Raw genomic sequence first — 8,783 nt, 5'->3', positions numbered from 1 at the left:
AAAAATGAACCACAAACGAACTGTACGCTTATATTGAGTATACATAACACACACACGCCGTACATTGGTGTGGCTTTGCTTGCGCCTTGACCCCGCATATCACCATCTAGTCCTTACAGCACAAACTACTAGAAGTTAACTACTCCCGGCACTTCCCGCGCTAATGTGGCTAGCTCAAGGAGCGGGGTACTCCCATTGCCCACCTATGCCCTAAACCATGAACAATATTATCTAAACATACGTTTAGCTCTTTGACCGTAGAGTGCTCTCTTCTCCTTGGTGAACCAGAATTTTATCGAACATGATACCCTCATGCCCATTGTGTCTAGATGTATTCTTCCAGGAGAAGGAATACCGTATCTGTTGGCCGGCATTCAAGCCGCCGAGCTTGATACTGGTTCCTCATCAATGTGGCCGCGGTTCAAATTCTAATTGCGGCATGTGGATTTTTGAAATAAAAATTAACCTGGGTCTGCATGTTGTTCGTCATGCCGATGTCTATAATCAAATTGCCAACTTAAAAGTTGAATTAAAATAACTTTCTTCAGCTTATCCCAGCCGCTTTTGGGGTAGCTGGAACCACCTAAGTTAATTTTGGTTTTGGTCTCGGGCTTACAGCCCTATGTCCTTTCTGAGATGAAATCGTAACCCAGGATGGGCAGCGATTTGTACCTCACCCTTCCGGTTCTGAACATATTTCAACTTATGATGGATGGGTGGAAATTAAATTCGTCCGCCTCTGTGGTGTAGTGTGATTAGCTGCCACCCCCGGATGCCTAGGTTCGATTCCCGACTCTGTCACGAAATTTGAAAAGTGGTATGAGGACTGGAATGGGATCCACTCAGCCTCGGGAGGTCAACTGAGTAAAGGGGGGTTCGATTCCCATCACAGCCATCCTCGAAGTTGTTTTCCGTGATTTTACACTTCTCCTCCAGACAAATGCCGGGATGACACCTAACTTAAGGCCACGGTCGATTCTGTGCCCCTTCCTTCTCTCTCCCTTCCAATCTTTCCATCCCCCACAAGGCCAGTGTTCAGCACGGCAGGTGAGGCCGCCTGTGGGAGGTACTGGTCCTCCTCCCTGGTTGAATTTCCCGACCCGAAATCTCACGCTCAAGGACACTGCACTTGGGCCGGTAGAAGTGAGATCCCTCTCCACAGTAAGTCCGAGGGAAATATAAACCCTGGAATGTAAACGGATTAAGAAAGAAAATAAACTATATTCGAGCTCTCTGTCCCATACAGAGTTCTTTTTTATACTGGTAGTTTAACGTCGCACAAACACATCGAAGGTTTTCGGTGACGCAAGTTTGAGAAAGTGATAGGATTTGGAATGTAACAGCCGTGGTTTTAGTTCAGGTTCAGGCCCGACTTTCGGCTGATGTGAAAATAGGAAGCCACAGAAAACCGCCTTCAAGGCTACAGAGTGTGGAAATGGAACCCACCGTCTTCCGAATGCCAGATCACAGCGATACGCCTCTTATAGCGCGGCCAATTCTTGGCGAGGCGCATTGTGAAAATTCGCGCAGGCTTACGGACTGAACGCTGAAAGGCATAATGAATGTGTATTTCATTAACATAAAGCAGTTTCTGAGTGTTACTTTCAGGAATCCACGAGGAGATCACTAAACATGTCACTGCTCGCTATTCCTAAAGACGAATCCTCGACCCACATCAACACGCTCACTGCTTTTGCCGGCCGTAAATTCACTCTCCTTTTGTAAAAGTTCTGAGGGATATCAACGGATATTCAAAAATAATTTGTAATGGAGGAGGACGTGGAGTGACAGAAGATCGTCCGCCTCGTATTTCTCTTTCTAGCACTCAGCTGTGATTCACCCTTTAAGCAGTTCTTATCCCAAGTCCCACTTAGTACATGGCTAATATTATCCACTGTAATTATATCTTACTTGATTCTTATTTGCAGTAAAACAGTCACTGTACTGTATATGTCCGGCTCCATGGCTAAATGGTTAGCGTGCTGGTCTTTGGTCACAGAGGTTCCAAGTTCGATTCCCTGGGAATATTAAGTATAATTAGTTAATTCCTCTGGAATTGGAACTGGGTGTATGTGCCATACTCATCAACATTTCATCCTCATCACGACGCGCAAAACGCCTACGGGAGTCAAATCAAGAGACGTGCTCCAGGCCTCTCCGGAGGCCATACACGATTCCATTTCAATACTGTGTATACGTACATATATTACTGTCAGTAGTAGTTGATGGTTGGGCTGCTGTAGTGTAACAGTTAAAATCACCTATAATAGCCTTACGTTCTCTGGTTTATGCTGGGGCTATACCATAATTGGTAAATACTAGTTTTGTAGTCATATTTTAACTATTTGCTTTACATCGCACCGACACAGATAGGTCTTATGGCGACGATGGGAGAGAGACGAGCTAGGAGTGGGAAGGAAGTGCCCGTGGCCTTAATTAAGGTACAGCCCCGGTATTTGCCTGGTGTGGAAATGGGAAACCACGGAAAACCATCTTCAGGCCTGCCAACACTGGAGCTCGAACCCACTATCTCCCGGATGCATGCTCACAGCTGCGTGCCCCAAACCACACGGCCATCTCGCCCGGTTGTAGTCATATATTATTATTATTATTATTATTATTATTATTAATATTATTATTATTATTATTATTATTATTATTATTATTATTATTATTCGTTTCCGCCGGCTGTGGACCAGGTTATTTCAACCGTTTGCATCCTTGAGCTTTAATTCTTTGCCAGTATTCCCGCATTCGCTTTCTGCGAGCCTTATTTCTTTCATCAGTCCACTTCTTGCCTGTTTTCAACTTCGGCTTTTCTTGGAATGGCTGGTATGCTCGAACTTTCTTCTGGAGAGGAACACTTTCCTGGATGTCTTCATGTGTGATCCCGATTTCTTCAAGGTCTTTTTCAACTTCGGTGCACCAGGGTCCCTTGGTTTCCTTGTTTACAAAGTAGGATAAGATCCGGTTGGTCAGTCTCTGTGAGCTAATACGTGTTATGTGGCCATAAAAATTAATCCTCCGTTTCCGAATGGTGTCCGTTATCCTTTCCACATGCAGGTACAGCTCATTGTTATGCCGTCTCCTGTACTCACCATTTTCTCCGATTGGTCCTAGGATCTTTCTCAGGATTTTTCTTTCTTTGGCTTCTAACTTTTCAATTAAACCCTTCCTGTTCAATACAAGGCATTCTGCTGCATAAAGGGCCTCTGGACGAATGACTGAACAATAATGCCTAAGCTTGGCCTTGATGGACACTGATCTTTTTTTGTAGATATTTCTAGTTAGTTGGTATTCCACTTCCATCTTGTTGATTCTAGATGTGATTGGTAGTTTCTCAGAGTTGTTAGGTGCTATTCACTCGCCTAGGTATTTAAAATCTTCTGCTCGTTTTATTTTCCCCTGTTCTAAAATTAACTCTCTAGGAGCTGGCTTGATATTGGTTATAAACTCTGGTTTTTCAAAGGAGATCTGGAGGCCAGCCTTTGCTGCTTGGGTTTTAAGTAGGTTGATTTGTTTTGCAGCGGTATGTAGGGAATCGGAGAATATCGCAAGATCATCTGCAAAAGCTAAGCAATCTATCGTCAGGCCAGTTCTCTTGTATCCTATTTGAAGTCCTATCCCGACCTCATCCCTGGACATCTCTTTGCGCCATTCGCGAATTATTTTCTCCAGTACACAGTTGAAGAGTAGAGGCGATAATCCGTCTCCTTGCCTTACACCTGTCTTGATTTTGAAGATGTCCTAAATCTTTCCCCTGAATTTCACTCTAGAGGTTGTGTTTGTTAGAGTCTGTTGGATAATTGCTCTCGTTTTGTTGTCTACACCCATCTCCTTTATAATTTGGAGGAGTGTATATCGATCTATAGAATCATAGGCTTTTTTGAAGTCGACGAAGGTAACCACAAATTTCTTATTTCTGAGATTCAGATAAGAAAGAACAGACTTAAGATTCATGATCTGCTCTGCGCATGATCAACTTTTTCTGAACCCTCCTTGATATTCACCCAACTGTAAATCGAGCTGCTCTTCTGCCCGGGTCTGAAGGACTTTCGAGAGAATTTTGTACGTTATCGAAAGGAGGGAGATGCCACGGTAGTTGTTTACATCTGCTTTGTCACCTTTCTTATGAAGGGGATTAATCAGGGCTGTTGTCCAGTCCAGCCTTCCAGAGTTCAGCGATTATTGCATCTTCGTCAGGTGCTTTGTTGTTCTTTAATGACATGATGATCTGGTTGATTTCCTCTTTTGTGGGTGGAGAAGAATCCGGGTTGGAACACGTGGTTTCTTCAAAGGCAAATTGTGATTCTGGTTCTTCACAGTTGAGAAGAGATTGAAAATATTTTGCCAAGATCTGACAGTTGTCCTTGTCGTTGTAGGCAAGTTTACCCTTGTGGTCTCTGAAATGTAGACTTGGAGGGGTGTATTTTGTGAGGTTGCGTTTGAACGTTCTATAGAAATCCCTGGTGTTGTTCTTATTGAAATCCTATTCGATCTGTGTCAGTTGGTACTTGTCAAATGAGCGCTTTGCCCCACGGATGAACTTTGCTGCATATTTTCTCGCTGCCAGGAAATCCTCATACCTATCTTGATTCTTCTGTGAGTTTCATCTTTGCCAGGCGAGTTGTCTTTGTGCTATCGCTTCGTTACATTCTTGAGTCCACCATGGGCGTTTCTTTGGTTTTGTTAGTAAGACCGTCTCCTCAGCTGTTTTAACAATGGTCTTTTTCAGTTGATCCCAATTCTCTGGATCCAAGGACTCAAGTTTATGAGCGAACTCTCTGTCAGCTTTCAGCTTTTCAGTGTCAAATCTAGTGGTTTTCTTTGTCCGGACTCTTCTGTTGTTTCTTGGAAGAAGCTTGATTTTGATCTTGGAGAGATAGTGGTCCGAATCAAGGTTAGCGCTTCTCAGGACTTTCATATTTTGAATTTCTCGTGTTGCTATCCGAGCAATGGTTACATGATCAATTTGAAACTCACCCAGGTTAGGATTTGGGGATGTCCACGTCTTTTGCTTCCTTGGTAGATGTTTGAAGGCTGTGGATTTTAGAACTAGATTGAAAGCCTTACAGAGTTCTATAAGTCTTTCTCCATTCTGATTGGTTCGTCGATGGGCTGGGTAGTTTCAAACGATGTTTTGGAATTTCCTTTCTTTGCCATTTTGAGCATTGAATTCTCCAAGCAAAATGATCGTGTGTTTATCAGAAATTTTTGAGATGACATCTCCCAGCTCCTCCCAGAATTTATCTGTTCCATCTGGGTCTTTTTTCTTCGCCTTTCACAAGCGTGTAGACTTTGTTCGTGCTTCGAAAGCTAAGCATAGATACTCGGCTGTTTGGAGAGCTGAAGTTGATGACCGAGTCTAGAATCTTCTTGCTGACAATAAATCCTGTGCCGAGGTGTGGAACAGTTTTCATCACACGTTTGCAAGTTTTCCCTTTGAAGATTCTATAACCTTGTGACTCAAAGGCATGTTCATCACTAAACCTTGTTTCTTGAATTGCTGCAATTATGATTTCGTAATGATAGAGAATATCTGTGAGTTGTTTGAGTTTACCAACCTTCAAGAGGGATTTGGCATTGAAAGTTGCAAAGAAGTTTCGGTGTTTGTGGCTGATCTTGTTTCTAGGAGTCTCCGATACCTCCAAGCATGTCGGTACAGGCTCCCCAGAATCCGAAGACCCGCATGCGTCATTCAAGGCGACGGTGGATTGGTTACCACCTGGGGTACTATTTCCAGTTGAATTTTCTTGCATGCTTTACAGCTGAAAACTTGTAGTTTGGGGTCGATGGTATTGCACATCGACCAAGTTACTGCCAAGGTTGTAAGCCTTGGAGAGAGCCTGATGTTCGGCTAGGGATGGCACTTCCTCCATACCCAACGCTTCGGTTTTCTCGCCGGTACTCGGGTGGCTGATTGCACTCAACTGTGATTCTCGCATTAGGTTATCCTTATCCTAGTCCTCACTCCCTGCCTGCTGTCATTTCTTGATGGATACTGTACTTTTGCATCTATCTCTTGGCACAGGCCAGAGTAAAGTGTAGCTTCCACTGAAGTCCCAGTCTCATCCATGGCTGTGACAATATGGAAGCTGCTGGGGTATGGGTGGTGCTGATTAATGACATTCAGAGCACAACCAGTGTGTCTGAGTGTCATGAAAGGTGTTGCTCATAGGGTTAGTTGTGCTACAATAGCACTCTCTGGCCCAGTGAGGAAAGCAATGGCAAACTACCTCACTCCTCATCTTGCCTAGCAGCCTCATTTTGGTACTGCCATTGGTTTTTGTGGTTTCCCTATAACTGCACAGCCTTTGGTGATGCTATTTGAGGATCCAACCAGCCTCTGGGCTGATGACCTAACAGACAGACAGACAGTCCTCACTCAGTTATAATTGTTGTCCCTTGCGTGGATGTTATTTTCTGTTTAACTGTCAAGTATTTAAATAAATTTAAATATAAATTTATCTAAGTTCTGAACTGTCCACTGAATTTTTTCTACTTAAAAATTGAAATCATTATTATGCTTAGAAAGTAACATGAAGTTTACATGTGATGTTGCAAAAATTCGAAAGTGGGTTTTTCATGCTTACGAAAACTTCAACACACACGCCCGCGCACGCGCGCAAACAAAGGACCTTTATGTATCAACAATTGGCCAAAATATGGCATTCTGAAATTCTGAAAGAAAGGGAAACATGATTGAGCACTGGGTGAAAAAATGGAACTACGAATTAATATCGACTATAGGGAAGCAAATTAAAAAACTACAACAACCAGAAAATTGATATTTCTAACCCAAACCTATAAAATATGCTTCGGCGACAAGATATTCCTTTTCCCTTTCCCAAACGCATATTGTGTATTAGATATACCGTTTACATGAGTATTATTAGTAGTTGGTTGGCCTGCAGTAGTGTAACAATTAAAATCAGCTTAATTAAGGCCATGGCCCAGTCCTAGCATTTTCCTATTCCATTGCCACCGTAAGCCCAATCTGCGTCGGTGCGGCGTAAAGCACATTGCAAAGGAAAAAAATCCTGTTTAAATGTACGCCAGGTACATGTGCTCCTAACTTCGTCACGTGAAATAAATCAATGGTCTACATGTGTATCTATCTATCTATGTTTGATCTCCTTCTATCCTAAACCTCTGCAAATACAAGGGGAAGAAATACGTTCGTTGAACCCTGGAACCCTGCCAGTCCTCCAACTCTCAGTTGCCTTGCGGGTTGCATACTAACCGTTTAATGGGAGCGTGCGGAATCGAGTACCATATTGCAAAGTGACATTAACCAACTCATTGACAAAATGCTTCTTTTGCCCACATGTATACATTTTTCACACTGGAGAAGTCCGAGGCAGTAACCTAATTAAAGCCAATGCCTTTACCTTCTAAATCCAACTCCCTCTTCTAGTGAAGCATCACGTGGAGGAATTTAAAATAGGTTTCCAGTAATTCTAACGCAAGTCATAAAATAAAGTCATACGATCCGAAGTAAGAAACATTATTATAAACAGAGTGGCATGTTTCTTTCAATGAACGAGCAAGTGGACGCGGTGTTGGGTCATGTTACTATCACCTTGCATTCGGGAGAACCCCACTGTCACTAGCCCTGAAGATGTATTTCCATGGTTTCCCATTTTCGCGTCAGGAAAGTACTGAGGCTGTACCTTAATTAAGTCCGCAGTTGCTTCCTTCCCACCCCCAACCATTTGTCGTTGCGACTTAAAACAAATTGTAAAAAAAAAGAACTTTCAAGGAAGTGAATATATTCAGATTTCTCAAAAATAGAAAAATGTATGGGGCTAAAAGTATGAACTATATGGAGGTATACAAATTGTAAATTAAAAATTAAATTTGGCCGACTGGATGGATTTTTCACATCGTGAGAGTCAACAATTCGACGTTCAGGCACACGCACTTTAACCAATCAACATCACTGCCTGTCCTGAACAGCGAGGAAAGGACAATACCATTACATTATTTGATTACTCAACCAATTTAATTTCGAACTTGATCACATATTGACGGGCTGAAACGCCCAAGCTCTTCGCAGCACGGTAGTTAGTAGTTGTAACCACCTAAATATCGTCCGTTCACGGATGGTGGTGGTGGGTCAGTGACCATCTGCTTCAAGATTTTGCTTAGTGGTTGCCATTAGTTACCACCCATTTTTGTTCATTTAAACTGCTGTGAGAACTCAAACTAGACTACTTTACCCAATATCACTTTCTTATGTTATAATGGACAAGTTCTATTCCCACCTCAGCCATCCTCAAAGTGGTTCTCCGTTCTCCCCCCCCCCCCCACACACACTTCTTCTCCAGGCAAACGCTGGGATGGTACCTGACTAAAGGCCACGACCGCCTTTTTCCCTCTCCCTTCCAATCTTCCCATCGTCCACAAGGTCACTGTTTAGCAGACCAGGTGAGGCCATATGGGTGAGGTACTGGTCCTCCATCCCTGCTGTATCCCAACCAAATATCTCACGCTCCAGGACGTTGTCCTTGAGGCGGTAAAGGTGGGATATCTTGCTGAGTTCGGTAGAAAAACAAACCCTGGAGGGTAAACGGATTAAAGATGTTACGTTAGCAAAGTAGCAGTCTAATAATAATAGTCTAGTAATTATAATAAGCCAGCCCAGCGGTGTAGGGGTAGGGTGCCTGGCTCATACTCGGAGGCCCCGGGTTCGATTCCCGACGAGACCACGGATTTTTACCTGAATCTGAGGGCTGGTTCGAAATCCACTCAGCCTACGTGATTACAACTGAGGAGCTATC

General features: G+C 43.2%; 1 pseudogene; it reads right to left on the bottom strand.

Annotated features, from left to right (window-relative positions):
* Window positions 1-2,790: 2,790 nt before the first annotated feature.
* On the bottom strand, window positions 2,791-3,645 carry LOC137498438 (uncharacterized; annotated as a pseudogene).
* Window positions 3,646-8,783: the final 5,138 nt, after the last annotated feature.

The sequence above is a fragment of the Anabrus simplex genome, chromosome 2, assembly GCF_040414725.1.
Source record: "Anabrus simplex isolate iqAnaSimp1 chromosome 2, ASM4041472v1, whole genome shotgun sequence".
Lineage (NCBI taxonomy): Eukaryota > Metazoa > Arthropoda > Insecta > Orthoptera > Tettigoniidae > Anabrus > Anabrus simplex.
Note: the sequence above shows the minus strand (reverse complement) of the source record. Positions and strands in the feature narration are given on the sequence as shown.